General features: G+C 48.2%; 1 protein-coding gene across 1 annotated transcript in view; it reads right to left on the bottom strand.

Moving 5' to 3' along the window:
* Nucleotides 1-13,528, bottom strand: part of LOC119462551 (decapping and exoribonuclease protein) — a 179,714-nt gene extending 166,186 nt beyond the window's left edge. The window contains exon 1 of the mRNA XM_037723893.2: nucleotides 13,314-13,528. The gene's annotated coding sequence lies outside the window, so the exon portion shown is untranslated. The remainder of the gene's footprint in view (nucleotides 1-13,313) is intronic.
* Nucleotides 13,529-15,429: the final 1,901 nt, after the last annotated feature.

A 15,429-nucleotide genomic window follows, 5' to 3' on the forward strand; every position in this document is an offset into this window, starting at 1 on the left:
TTTACTCACAAAAGAAGACCCACCTATATGCGAGAATTGCCATGAACCGCTCACAGTCATGCACATTTTACTGACATGTAAACATTTCGAAACAGAGAGACGAAACCTTTTGCAGAACTTATACAAATTACACATACCGTTACACCCTGCCTTAGTTTTAGGAGATGATGCACTAGTGCCATTACCACACCTTTTTAAATTTCTAGAAGTTACTGGCTATTTAAACAGGCTATAGACAAACACAGCCTTTGCTGTTTTAAAATTTTTATTCATAACACCTTGTGTTTGGCGCAGCATAGCCTTAGTCGCTTTTGCGCCACTAAACCCCAATTAACTAACTAACTAACATAGACACCGGCGCCGCCGTATCAGTTATGGACGCAAAACTTTGTCGCTTGATTCGGAAAGTTACGATGCCCGTTACTGGACTGTCCCTCCGCACAGCCGGCGCACAGCGTATTCACCCGTTAGCCGCATGCACAGCTCGTGTTGTTATTGAGGACGTTGTATACTCCATCGAATTTATTGTAATTTCGTCGTGTTCACATGACGTTATCCTCGCCTGGGATTTTCTCTCCCGCCACAATGCCGTCATTCATTGCGCACGGGCCTAACTAGAACTGTCGCCACTCTCAGATTTGACGCTCGCCGACAATGCTTCACTTCCGAACAAACTACTCGTCAGACACGACACCACCGTTCCTCCCAACTCGACAGTGGTTGTCTCTATGTACTGCAGCAGCCTCTCCGACGCCGTCGCACTACTTTCTCCGTCTGGCCGCTTTTTCACTCGAAAAGGTCTACTGCTACCGTTTGCGACGATGAACATCACACAGGGATCTAGTGCTATATTTATTTGTAACCCGTTCTCGTACCCTGTGTTGCTACTCCACAGAGAATGTTTGGGCAGTGTCGAAGCTATCGCAGACGTACAAATTACGGACGTTCCCGAAGACCCATACTGTGCCCGTTACAGTACGCTCGGCTCGATTTCTACGTCTGGCCCATTGCCTATAGATATGTGTTCGATTCTTCTGTTGCCGATGACCTTACACCGGGCCAGCGATCACAGCGTCTGTGCCTCCTACAAGAATTTCGTGCTTCTTTCGACGTCGGGCAACCTTGCCTGGGCCGGACGTCAACTGTTACGCACCACATCGATACTGGCTCCCAATCGCCATTGCGGCAACGCCCATATCGTGTATCGGCTACAGAACGTCGCGTGATTAATGAACAAGTGGCCGATATGCTCCGCCGTGAAGTGATCCGACCTTCCCACAGTCCATGGGCATCTCCCGTCGCCCTTGTTACGAAGAAAGACGGTTCTGTACGGTTCTGTGTGGACTATCGGCGCCTCAACAAGATCACTCGTAAGGACGTTTACTCGCTTCCGCGAATCGACGACGCTTTTGACAGCCTACAAGGAGCAGAATTTTTTTCATCCCTAGATCTGCGCTCAGGGTATTGGCAAGTACCTATGGCAGATGACGATCGACCGAAGACAGCCTCTGTCACGCCCGACGGCTTGTACGAATTTAACGTCATGCCGTTTGGACTTTGTAATGCGCCAGCAACTTTTGAGCGCATGATGGATACCGTTCTGCGCGGCTTGAAATGGCACACGTCCTTGTGCTACCTTGATGACGTCGTTGTTTTTGCTCCGGACTTCTCCACGCACATTCAACGCCTCCGGCGTGTTTTGACATGTTTGAGAAACACCGGCCTACAACTGAATTTAAAGAAGTGCCGATTTGCAGCGCGGCAGCTGACGATACTGGGCTACGTCGTTTCCAAGGATGGAATTCTCCCCGATCCCGCCAAGCTTCGTGCCGTCGCCGAATACCCTAAACCTACGTCCATGAAAGAACTGCGAAGTCTCGTCGGTTTGTGTTCTTACTTCCGACGCTTCATTCGAAATTTCGCCGCCATCATATCACCTCTGACGAAGCTCCTTGGATGCAACGGACCCCTTCATTCGTGGTCTTCAGAGTGCGAGGAAGCGTTCGCAAATCTCGGTCGTTTGCAGACGACTCCCCCAATTTTGCGCCACTACGACCCGACGGCCCCTACAGAAGTACACACAGATGCCAGCGGTGTTGGCCTCGGCGCTGTCCTTGCGCAGCGCAAGCCTGGCTTTCGTGAATATGTCGTGGCCTATGCCAGTCGCACCCTTACAAAAGCCGAGACCAATTACACTGTCACGGAAAAAGAATGTCTGGCAATCATCTGGGCTCTTACTAAGTTCCGGCCTTATTTGTATGGCCGCCCGTTTGATGTCGTCACCGACCACCATGCACTATGTGGGATGCCATCTTTGAAGGATCCTTCAGGTCGTCTTGCCCGCTGGGCACTTCGCCTGCAGGACTACGATATCCGCGTGCTGTACCGCAACGGACGCCAACATTCTGACGCCGACGCCCTATCACGCTCTCCCTTGCCTGACGACAATACCTGCTGCTCGCTATCCCAGCTCGCTGTTTCTTCAATCAACCTTGAGACTATCGCTTCCGAGCAGCGCCAGGACCCCTGGATTGCCTCGATTAGAGACTTGCTCGCTGACCCTCCACCACAGTCAACCACTCGTACGTTGCGTCGTCAGGCTCGTCATTTCGCGGCTCGCGACAACATGCATGCTTCACCGATGCAGTTATACCGTCGACGGCCGCCAGTGGTTGTTAGTAGTTCCTCGCAGTCTGCGCTCCGAAATCTGCGCATCCTTTCACGCCGATCCACAGTGCGCACACTCGGGAGTTTTCAAAACCTACCAGCGCCTTCGACAGCGCTACTACTGGCGGGGCATGTACAAGTACGTTCAACAGTTCGTTCGCTCCTGCCCCGACTGCCAGCGCCGGAAATCTTCACCCCAGCTCTCGCCGGCTGGTCTGCAGCCTCTACCCTGCCCTACCCGGCCATTCGGGCGCGTTGGAATTGATTTGTATGGGCCACTTCCCTTAACGTCGGCTGGTAACCGCTGGGCCATTGTGGCAGTTGATCACCTCACACGATACGCCGAAACGGCCGCTCTCCCAGCAGCTACAGCGCGCGATGTTGCCTCATTCCTGCTTCGCCGATTCATCCTGCGGCATGGTCCACCCCAGGAATTGCTCAGTGATCGCGGACGTGTCTTCCTGTCGGAAGTGGTTGAAGCCATTCTTAAAGAGTGCCACGTTATTCATCGCACAACTACGGCGTACCACCCCCAAACCAATGGCCTCACAGAACGCTTCAACCGCACGCTCGGCGACATGCTTTCCATGTACGTCGCCTCCGACCACTCGAACTGGGACGCCATTCTGCCCTTCGTCGCCTACGCGTACAACACCGCTACTCAGAGCACCACTGGCTTTTCGCCCTTTTTCTTACTATACGGTCGGCACCCGTCGCACACCATCGACACAATTTTACCTTACCGGCCGGATGCATCCGAGGGCTCGCCTATTTCTGCCACAGCAAGGCATGCTGAAGAATGCTATGACCTCGCACGTGCGTTTACTTCCAATGACCAAGAGCGCCAGAAGAGCACTTGCGGCGACTCCACTTCCGCGGTCACCTTGCTTCCTGGCGCGCTTGTGTGGCTCTCTGTCCCGTTCACCGCCCCTGGCCTCTCCTCGAAACTACTCCCGAAGTATGAAGGCCCTTACCGCATCGTCGAACGCGCATCTCCCGTGAATTTTGTCATCGAACCAGTTGAACCGTCTTCGGACCAGCGCCGTCGTGGACGAGACATTGTCCACGTCGACCGCCTCAAGCCATACTACGATCCTGTCATCCTGACCAGCTGTTAGGTCGCCAGACGGCTCCCTTATTAACCCCAGGGCAATTGTAGCGAAGAGAGACGCTAGTGGGTCCAGCTCTAGTGGGCCCAGACGCTAGTGCGTCTAGCGCTTTTGCTCGCAACGGCGCTCGTGCTTAAAAGCTGTGTCTCGTTTGACTGTCGACGTTGCGCTGCTCCGATCTCTAATAAACCCATTTACAATATATATATTCGCATGCTAAATGACCTCATATGACCAAATCGTACCTTGTACAGCACAGACAATGGGCCCGATTACTGATGTTCCCATGGGAAAAATAAAGATTACGGTATTTTATTGCTTATATATTGCAGCTGATTAGACCTCGAGAAGGTGAGGCTGGCATACGGTACAATATGTAAGTAACCCAAATATATTTTTAACATATATCACAAACCAGCCGTAATTTGTGGATCGTATCAAGAAACTATCATTATCGGCAATGAAGAAATGAATAAGACTTTCCCTGCCGAAACGGGATTCGAACTCGCGTACCCACGGTCCCAAGGCGAGCGTCGTAACCATTAGGCTATATATACAGCCACGCTTACAGAACATGCATTTATGCGAACCATGTGATTGCGTTCGAGCGTCGTCGTCTTCGTCCACAGCTGGCGCGTTAGCACGCGCTCGTGCCAATGCTCTGCGAGGTGACGAATAGGTTTTGCGTCCTATGCTCGGGAGAGAGAGAGAGACGCATTCATGGAGCGGGTCTTCACGGAGCGGGTCTGCAGACCCGCAACGAATTGAATTGCAGCGCGGTGGAACGCGGTGTCGGTGTTGCAAGCTGCGCTAAGCAAAGCGCAGTGACGGCCGTACGTCCGAGACGCGCGAAAAGACATTATCATCATCATGAGTAATCAAATGAAAAGTACGCGCGCACTTCCGGAAAATGCTGGGCTACGATCGCCCAGCTTGGCTGTTTCAAGCCTGGCGCGGCCGAGTGCAAGGTTAAGCGGTGTTTTTTTCTTTCTTTTTTTTTTCTCTCTTTTTTTTTTTACTTACAGCCCAGAGGCCTGGACATGCAAACGCGGACAATGGCTAAGATTAGTAATGAACGCCCAGGCTCGGGGTGGGCTAGGGCTTGGAATCACGGGCCCGGGCTTGGTATTACGGGCCCGGGCTGGGCTCGGGATTCATAAAGCGGGCCCGTGCAGTGCTCTATTCAAAATTAAGGGTGTCGTACAGGGTGTCGAGATTGAGGGTGTCGGACCGATGGTTAAAACGTTTTCGATGTCCTGACCAAGATCGGCACCATGCACCTCTTCATTTCGCCCCATAATACTGAGCCTTCAAGGAACCATTTAGTTCCATGTTGTACTTCAATGATCGTTCTGGCAAAAACAAGGCCGATGGTATTGCCGGTTTTTAGGCGAATGTTCTTTCCATCACAATTTTATGATAACAGAAGCATGATTTTCTAATGACAGCTCCGTTCTGCATTTGGATGGTTACAAGAATATTTCTTAAACGAGAAACGTGGAGGTGGCATAGCGCTCTACGTTGAAAAAGGCTGCAGCTCTGAATTGGTAACAGAATACTTCCAATGTGTAAGATGCAATGCGTGGGATGGATAACCGGTGGACAATTAGAGTTTCAGAATGGATGCCAAGAGAAGGGAAGCGCAGTCGAGGACGGCAGAAAACTAGGTGGGGTGATGAAGTTAGGAAATTCGGAGGCGTAAGTTGGAATCAGCTAGTGCAAGACAGCGGTAATTGGAGATCGCAGGAAGAGGCCTTCGTCCCGCAGTGGACATAAATATAGGCTGATTATGATCATGACGTCCAATGCACTTGTGATTATGAAATCGTAACAGTAAAGCAGGGTCAAGATATTGCTGTTATGTATCCACCGCCGAGTGGAAATATTTCTCGCTTTCTTACGTGTATTGAAATATTTCTGGATTATGTCAGCAGAAATGGACTTCGCCTCTTCTGTGGCGATGATTTTGACATAAACATATTACGGAAGGATATCATAAGTGAAGAATTTCTCACAATGCTTCTTTCATCTGGTTTTGTAAATACTATTGGCACACCTACATGCAATACACTCAGCATATCAGCCTCTTTGTACCTGATAATTACGAATATTGAACTTACCGCAATCAGTGTTGACACAATTTTGGTGGATATTAGCGACAATTATCGGATGAATTTCCAGCGCTTCGGCGTCATTATTGTGCTAAGAGTATCTCGAATGCCCTAGAAATATTCACAAATGAAATCAGCGCGTATGGTTGGTCCTTCTTACACTGCAAACACATTGTTTACACAAAGGTTTTAGAAGTTTCTCCTCAAATTCGTGCAGTCTCTCGTTGTGTCCTCAACACTGCGGCTAGAGGTTCTGCATGCCCTGCATGAAAATCCAGGTGCTGGTCATTTCTGGTTCTCCAGTACGCTCGCGAAGATCCATGAGAAGTACTAATGACCGCGCCTGTTCATCGACGTCGCCCATTATGTCAAGACGTGCCGAGACCGTCAGCAACGCAGGACACCACCAACAAGGTCAGCGGTATTGCTACAGCCTCCTTGCTGACAGCACCAGCAGGTTGGAATGCACTGATTGGGGCCTATGTCTACATCAGGAAACAATTGGATCGTGGTTGTCACCTTACCGGCTGTGGCGAAATGCAAGTGATTGCGTTCCGGCTAAGTCTCGTTTCAGAGAAATAAAAAGAGGTTCGCGAACTGGTACTGAATATTGAACCTGTTGACAAACCTGTTCAGTGCAGTCGATTTCTTTCTTCCCCATGGCGATATGGTGCATGACACTATCGACTTGTCCACATACTCAAATTTCATCAAGACGAGGCAGACATTTTCGAATGAATTACACAGATACGAGAGAATTTCCATGTACGTATAAAAGACAGAGGTAATTAGTAAGAGTCCCTATATCAGTGTAAGGTCTGCGTAGGTTGCACACCCGTTACTTTGACAACAGGAGAGCCAGTTAATTTTCGTTTTGCTTCTAGATTTCCCTACAGGATTGGTGTTGCGTGAACTGTGGAATGTGATTCAAAGTATCGAAGACAGCGCGCGAATTCACATTGTATTACACAAATTTCAACTTCGAGCTTCTAGTCTGTAGCAAAGAAAGAAGCCAGCATTTGACATTTTGCTGCTGTTTCAGAAGGGTGGTTGGTGCTGAACCATGCGTCGATCTTTCTTGCGCATCTGCATGTGGCGCGTAGTCTTCAGAGAAAACATTTATTTGGACCATCGAGGTCATTGATCTGGAGGACGAGTGGGTGGTGTCCTCATTCCAGGACTCCACTGGCCACGGCTGCTCGACGTACTTGCTGGACGAGAGCTTCTTGTCCCGCCAGGGTATCGCCGGTCAGCTGTATACCTCCCACCGCTCAAATGACGTGCTAGGCGTCTTAAAGTGTTGAGGTTTGCCCCCCCCCCTCCCCCCCATGAGATGTGAAAGAGTGTTGGGCGTGTGTCACCGCACCAGGGGCAGATGCCGCGATATGTTTGTGGGTATATTTTGCTGCATCTGTGTAGGTTTGGGAATGTGTTTGTTTGGATAAGTCTGAGAGCTACTGCCTCTTCAGTGCTGAGCTTTTTGTGAGGGGGAGGACAAATCCTGTGGTTGAGTCGCTGGACCTCGAGTCGGTCGCAGTAATTTGATGGCAGGGGCACGAAGGTAAAGGGTGGAATTGATGAGACGATTGGTTTTGCCCCGCTCGGTTGATAAGCACTCGAGCTAAGGCGTTCGCCCTTCCGTTCCCCTCCAGTCCCGCGTGGCCCAGCGTCCACGTGATTTGATGGGATTCTTGCAGCCTCGGGCGTACACTTGCGCTGACTAAGAGCGGACAAAGAAGGCAAAAGCATAGGTCGGCAAAATAAACGCATTTCACTCAGACTGACTCACAAATTATATTTCTTGCTTAGGGCTTACTCAGGCTCACTCGCACCAAAATTCTGCTCAGCCAGGCTACATCAAATTCAGACTCACGGGTAGGTCTTAACGGAGTGAGTCAACTCATCAGTAATATTGCCGAGCTATGGTTAAAAGCACGCGCATTGTGCCCCATCTATAAATTCTACAATTTGAACAGCATTGGCTAAAGCAGTGGCTCTGCTTTGCTAAGCACCAAACGTGTGAGGTCGGGGGATCGAAACCCGGCCGCGGCGGCCGCATTTCGATGGAGGCGAAAGGAATTTTGAAAACGCCCGTGTGCTTGCGTTGCAGTGCGCGTTAAAGAACCCCTAGGTGGTCAAAATTAGTCCGGAGCCCTCCACTACGGCGTGCCAGATAATCAGAACTGGTTTTGGCACGTAATGTACCCCATAAAGAAAAAGAACCATGACACGTAACAAAAGCAGTATGCAGCCACGATTACCGCTCACTCAGAAGGTAACAGTATTCATTAGCGACCGCAGCGTTATGGTTGCAACAAGTAACGCAGCTGAACTGATTGATATTGCACACGCATGTTGTATTTGGTTGTTTGAAAGAGGCGCGCGGGTGCCATCACTAGAGAAAAGAGGAGGAAGAACGAACTGGGCTCGCGCTGTGATTCCAGCCAGTCAGCGCTGCAACCGTGAATATAATCTGTAAATAGTTGCTCTCTAATTGAGTTATCCTTCGCGTAACAACATTTCTTCTATGTAGTGTTTTCCGCTATTCGTGTTTATCGAATTTATCTAGCTTTAGTAAGCAGTTAACCTAACGGCAACACTGGGAGCGTCACCAAAAATGTTGATTCTGCGGAGCCCCTGAAACAGCCTTTCGGCCGCGGAAAACACCTTGTATGACCGACTTCAAAAGTACAAGCGCCTCTGCCGCGGTGGCCGTAGTTGCCAGCACATCCCCGTTCTCGCACAAAATGCAACTCGAGATTCGTAACAATCAGGGGGCGCCCATTGAACATTTATAGTTATGCGAACAATCGTGCAAAATATTGAGCCCAAATTGTCGCTTTATATGCCTGAACCGTTTCGTGCTCAACCGGTAACTGTTTTTTTTTTTCTTTTTTTTTGCGGTTCAGGTATGGGCTCAGGCCAGTGGCGTAGCCAGAAATTTTGTTCGGGGGGGGGGGGGGGGGGGGGGGCTCAGGTTGCAGAGCGGCCTCCTCCTTATAGAATTTGTCGAGGGATCAAATGCATGAATAATAACTGCATTGCCAATTCCATTGTATATTAGATGGTGCAAACGAAATATTGAACGCTATGCACTGTCCATTAAAACATGTATGTTGTCATAAAAGAATAAATTCGTATACCCCAAAAATTGTGGCAGGAATAACTGATATCAATGCTTCCGGTTTTTTTTTTGTCTAATTAATAAGTAAAGAAAACATCACATGAACTTTAGAACTATTGACCCTTTTCGCGGAGCAGTTTGTTTTAGAGAAACGAGATGGCGCTCACGCCGGCGCGCCATACCTCTCCTCAGCGACCACGCACGAATACGAAACCATTACCGCTTCTACCTTGCTTCTATGCGATCAGCTGTCGAAAATGCAACTGAGTTTTCGCTAACACACTGTGCTCCAATCATGCTAGATTGAATAATGTGGATTGAAGACGTGTGCAGTAGTTGGCTGCAAGAATAGTGACTGGCATGTTAAGGAATAGAATGAATCTGTGTGGCGAAGTTCGCGGACCGCTGCTGCAACTGCCCGAACGTGTTACCGGCACTTCGTGATGTACCGCTTTCCACGAGGGTACAGAAATTTGCTCATCCGCCAGCCTTGTATCGCTAACCTTCAAAAAAAGGGCTTCATCCCGAGAACGTCGGCAAGAATGAGTACCACTCGTTAAACAATGACAAAGGGAGTAGCGCCGCTTCCTGTCATAGTAAGTTTCGCGCACGTTATCTATACACATCTGTCCAAATGGCAGGAAAACTTACGCCCACTCTATCGCCGACGTATCAAGAATAAGTGAATGGACTCACACTTGAATATATGGGCACTGTATACACACAATAAATGGCGGACTACACCTATGGCGAACCAATGGTCGAAGCTGAATGTTTCGTGATGGTCCGCAAGAGTAAGCAAGTTACTAGCTGTAATATATATTTGCTACAAGGTATTACAATCTACAAAACAGCTACGTTTCAAGCCTTCTGCGCAGCAAGAACAAATCTATCGGATTCGGAACTGAGCACACCCGCGAGTGATTAGGCAGAAAATAATCAGATAGTGGCCCAGTAGCGCACCCAGGATCTTTGCCAGGGGGGGCGGGGGCGGGGGGCGGGGGTCGACAGTTTGCCAATACCATCTAAACAACACTAATTTCGATTTCTTCACGGGAAATTGTAAAAAAATGCGCTTTTTGCGAGTGTGCAGACGATTGCGCGTCTTACATCTTAGTTGCAGCACTCAAATGCGTAAGGAAATAAAAGTGGTTAAACAAAAGTGGGGGTTAAGTCGACCTCAGGGGGGGGGGGGGGGTTACAACCCCCGAATCTCCCCCCGTCGGTGCGCCACTGTAGTGGCCGCACCGAGGAACTTCACTGAGTCAGAAACTGACAAGCCACTCCTTCAAAATATTTGCCGAATAAAGAACAAAGAGCAAAACACGCTAATCTTCACTGAATTCATAATCGGACAGCTTGGAATACATATTTAGCCCCGCTTTTAGAACAAGCACCGTATACGTTGCTTACGCCATATGGACATAGCTTAATCAGCTCCGGAAGCGCTTTTGCATGTTCTCTGAAGCTGTGATCAAAGCTTCGTGTCGTCCATCTAGTCACCGTCTATGATATCTCCGAAAACAGAGGTTTTCTAAGCCGCGCCGGCGTCATAAACTTCCATTGTAAACAAGGAGGCAACGGAGGCATTTGAGGCAAGCAATGGACGCGTCACCACGTGATCAAACATGGCAGCGCCCACGGGATCGCCGCGAAAAGGGTCAATATCAGTTCGAAACCAGCAAAGCAGTACATGCAGCTTATATGAAAAACGTAAAGGCCATAAAATGAATAAGTTGAGGACAAATATTTTGATGAATCTTTGTCATTCAATAACCTTGTTTAGATTTTTGTACACATGCAACGCCCAGGAAGAAACCTCAATGACGCTATCCCTCGTTGCAATCGATTGCGCAGGAGCAGCTGTAACTAGTCGTGTATTGTAATTACACCGAGATAATACTCGCAGCAGTGAGTACAAATAAAAAGTGGGAGTTCTGCAAATTATATATTACAAATTGCGAAGGTTGAATGGAATATACAAATGCGAAGATACAATTCGCTAGAGGGCAAAAAAAAAAGAGTCGCTGGAAACAAAGTTCACTGCTTGTATACACAAAACCTCGCAATAAGATATTTAAAAATACGTATGAGTCTCCAATAAATCTACGTATTTAAGCAAACGTCAGTGTATATAATGCGTCAAAGAAGACAAATAAACATGTTGCTCAATCACAGATAGTAAACTTTGCGCACAGAAAGACAGATTATCTAGGCAAGAACATAACTATGATCGCAGAAATCGTGATAAGTACTTGGGCCATGCAGCGGTCGCGACAGCGCCATGTGGGTAGAATAATAGAGGAATAATGCATAAATCAGTACGAAAATGTGTAATTTCACTGCCTGCACAACGCCAACAATTATTCTGCACCCAAAATTAAAGGAGGGTATTCCTTCGTTTCAATAAAAAAATAAAAGCAGGTAGCTGAAAATGAAAGAAAAGGACAAACGAAGGCCACAGATGATGCGGTAAGTGGAACTACCCAATATCCGAGTGTGTTTTTGGCGAACGCCGCGTGGGCCGGGCTTTCAATGAGCAAGGTCGGTCAAAATTGGTTATTGGTATTCTCGTAATTTTTGTATTCGCGTGATAATTGTGATCATGATAGAATAAACGGCGAAAATTTCTGCGGTTTTAAAAGCTAATGAACGGTCATGCGTTTTCATAATTATGAACTTATGGACCTGAAGGAACAGTGCTTTTTACTTGTATTGATTTTTGCTGCTTCGCTATCTAAAGGACAAACTTCTCTCGGCGGAAAAGTTGAGCGAGGCGGTCAATGACTTCGCACACGTTGATGCCGACGTTTCTGTGGCTGTATAGAAGCGCCAGCCTAACCATGCGTTCCACAGACATTGTAGAGCGCAAGTAGTTCTTTAGTAAACTCTTGTTTAAAAAATATTCTCTCTGCGCTAGCAGTGGTCACTGGAGGGGTGACTAGAAGCTACAGCAGTATTTACACATTTACATATAACCTGCAGTCGCAATGAGAAAGAGCATTCCGGTTCTAAAACCTAAAACACTTCCTCGATGTCGTTGGCATCCTTGTTTAGGTACCTTGCACAAACAGTAGGCTATTCGATTCCAGCGATGTCCGTCGTTTCGTCAGGAGGTATGGAGAAGCAGCCTGCTTTTGAATCTAGGCTTTCTTTGATAATGTCACCACAAATTTCTATAATTTGGTTTTGTGCGTCTGGGCTTAAATACGAGGCATTACTGGGGCAACTGTCCAAATGGTTCTTCAGATATGTATCTCCACAATCAGCTCGCACTCGAAGAAGCACTCTAAAAATGCCTGTGCTTTCAGCAGGGGCATTGCTTAAATCCATAGGGCCCCTGTCCCTGTGGCCACGGAGAGCCAGACCTTGTCGCCCGCAAAAAAAATCTCAATAATAGGCCGTTTACTTTCTTCTGTTTTCTCATATTTTACTTTGTCTGCCCTGGTCCAGCTGATCAATCACATTAGGCACGCTTCCTGAAAATGTTTGGAGACAATTATCAGCTGCTAGCTGACAGTCACGGTGATATTTAGTATTTTCGTGTGTGTGGGAGATTGCGAGCGCGCGCTTCCATTTATGGAACAGCTTGGACACGAGCGTTGCTGTGCGCGCATGTTGGCCCAAGTTTATAAGAACATTAACCCCATAAAGTTCTATAATTGAAAATCTTTTAAAGCATGGCTTTGGAAATGTCAGCGCACCTTTCGCGTCAAATGTTTATGAGAACTTTATACCCATGAAGTTTCGTAATTGAAATCCATGCGCTCCGTACATTCCGCGGCCGCTGCTAGATGCTGCAACGCGCCCGCTCGCTATCGAAAAGCCGTTGAAAGTTTGTGCTCGGATGGGGCTCCTTGCGTTACGTGACTCCAGGTGCAAAGGCGTTGTCACGAAATCCAGCCCCAGTTCGCAATGTTCGTGCCGAAATGTCTTTTCGAGCGTGAAAAAGACATTGTAGACAAAATCCAGAATGATTGCCGGCGTCGGTGGTGGTTTTGGTCGGTGGTGCATGCCCGCACGAAAAAATTTCGGGGGGGGGGGGGGGCTGAAGCCCCATCAGCCCCCCCCCCCCCCCCCCTGGCTACGCGCCTGGCTCAGGCACGTTCCAAAACTATCTATTCGGGTTCGAGAAAGTTACGCCCAAAAGTGGGATTCAGGTTCCGAAACACACCGACATAAGTATAATTACATAGATGCCATATCGCTATCTGCAAAGTAGGTCAAGGAGTGTTAATATATGTGTATATACAATATCATTTTAATCAAATAAGGCGTATCGGCCAAGCAACATTTCTATACCACCATAGCGATGGATGAGGCCACAGACAAGGGGTAGTCGTGCCGTCGTAATGGAAAGGGCAGATGGGCGGACATAGCCAACCCACTTTGGAGCTGTTAACTGCTGTCGCAGTAGCTTTCTCTAAACGAACGTTTATGTACATCAGCGCACTAAGGTTGTACGAAAGCGTTTTATGTGTTGTGCCCGCAAGCTTTCGTTCTCGGCTCTACACCCCTGACTATCCTGTACATTACGCGAGTGAGTTCGCTGGTCGCAACGCCGACTCTAGATTACTTGCCTTCGGAAGGACAAAGATAGGTGGTGTACAATTTATAGCGCAGTGATTTTTGGTTTGGGCTTCCGACTTTGAGCTGAGTTAGGGAACATTTCTCACCCTAGTGCGGCGATGAGGCCCGAAAAGAAAATCGCAATTCTTCAGAAGCGTCGTGCTATTTAAAGATTGATAATAGACGCACGTGTCAAGATAACCAGCAGTTTTCCTACACAGTAAACTAACGTACCTCAGTATACAATCATGACGAGTAAAGGTTCCTATTACTTACGTGCCGAAGGCTGTGCGAACAATGCAGCGATGTTCCGAGCTTCACACGCGTCCCCGGTATATGCAGAAACAGCGTAAGGGCAGCGCAGCGGGTATAGCGCAACGCGTCCTGGTGAAAAAGCGAAGAGTTCCGTCATCGGAGGCATTCCTCTCTTTATACACGAGAGCACTCTCGTTTATCTGGCGTTGATACGGAGTCGAGAGGTTCCACCGGAACGAAGGTCACCGGTATTTCTTATTACACGAACTCCGCCGGAGATACCGTTCGCGCATAACGTCAACGTGGAACAATGCTTTCTTTGTATGGCGCGCCGCCTTTGCATGGCGCGTCGGCAAGCACACGACAAAATGGAAAAGGTTGGGAAAAGTGGCCAAGTAGGGATGAGGCTCAAGACCACTGAAGACTGTGGAACAACATCTGCACATGTGTCAGACAAATACATAAAAGTAGCGGTGTTTAAACTGCGAAATTTCCTTATCCAATCGAATACGATTGCTTGCTAATATGAAATCGAATATCAATATTATACCATTTCAACTAAATTTGCGTGGAGTCCGTCAGGTGAAAAAATGAGGCTCACGCCAGTTAAACCATGCATATAGTGGCAACTGGACGTAGAGTCAACGGAGGAGCTTGTATATGAGAAGCAACTGCATGCTGATATATCTGTCGCACCATCACAATGATCGTAATAAAACAGCACTTACGTGGAGAATTGTTTGTTGCGGGAGAAAATTGTTTTACTGCAGCAGCGCCCATTGTGTTGATGCAATGCAAGCGTGATGATAACGTTTAAATAGTACAGTACATCGCTCTGCCTCACTGAAGACAGCAAATTAGTATGCCATATTTTCCGCTATATAAGAGACGTGTTTTCCCCAAAAAATTTCCTTGGTGCGGCTCAAACAACGGTGCGTATTATACGCGTATAAAACCAAGCCCGCTGGCACGACCAGTACGCACGTCTTCTTTTCACTAGTACAATAAACCGTGCGAGGCACCATCGTGAAAGAAATCGAATCTTGTTTTAACAGTGGAGCGACCCTGACGACTGATGCCAGCTCAGACGGCTCGCCGTGCAGGCCAATGTAAGGGCCGCCATCGTGGCCTTCGGGTTATAGGTGTCTCTGGGACTGGAGATCACGCGTACTAGTTTTTTTTTTTTCTTTTTTTTAGCGAAGACGCTAAACCCGCAGGTCTAACGCGCTAAATAAGAAAAAGGCATAACCATTTTTCATTGTGACGTTGTGGCATCGGACATGTGCCCTGGCAGTTTCACCCGAAAGGCGAAGCATCAATTGCGATAGCAAACTTGTAGAGAGCTATATGGAGTAATGATAGTAGCTTTATCAGCTGTATAAACTTCGACATGCAGCAGCACCGGCAACACGCAGAACTGTTGTCGACGCCGTCGTTGTTTTGCCCGCGTTCGCACAAAACGCGTGCGGCGTTGGTGACTGTTGCCGGAGCCTCTGGGGGCGGCTCGGAGGTTTTCGACGACATCAGAACGGGACACTCGTCGAGCAGCGTCGGAAGTCTTTACCACCTTCTCGCCTCACAACGTTTTATTGCG

Source organism: Dermacentor silvarum, chromosome 8, assembly GCF_013339745.2.
Source record: "Dermacentor silvarum isolate Dsil-2018 chromosome 8, BIME_Dsil_1.4, whole genome shotgun sequence".
NCBI classification, from domain to species: domain Eukaryota; kingdom Metazoa; phylum Arthropoda; class Arachnida; order Ixodida; family Ixodidae; genus Dermacentor; species Dermacentor silvarum.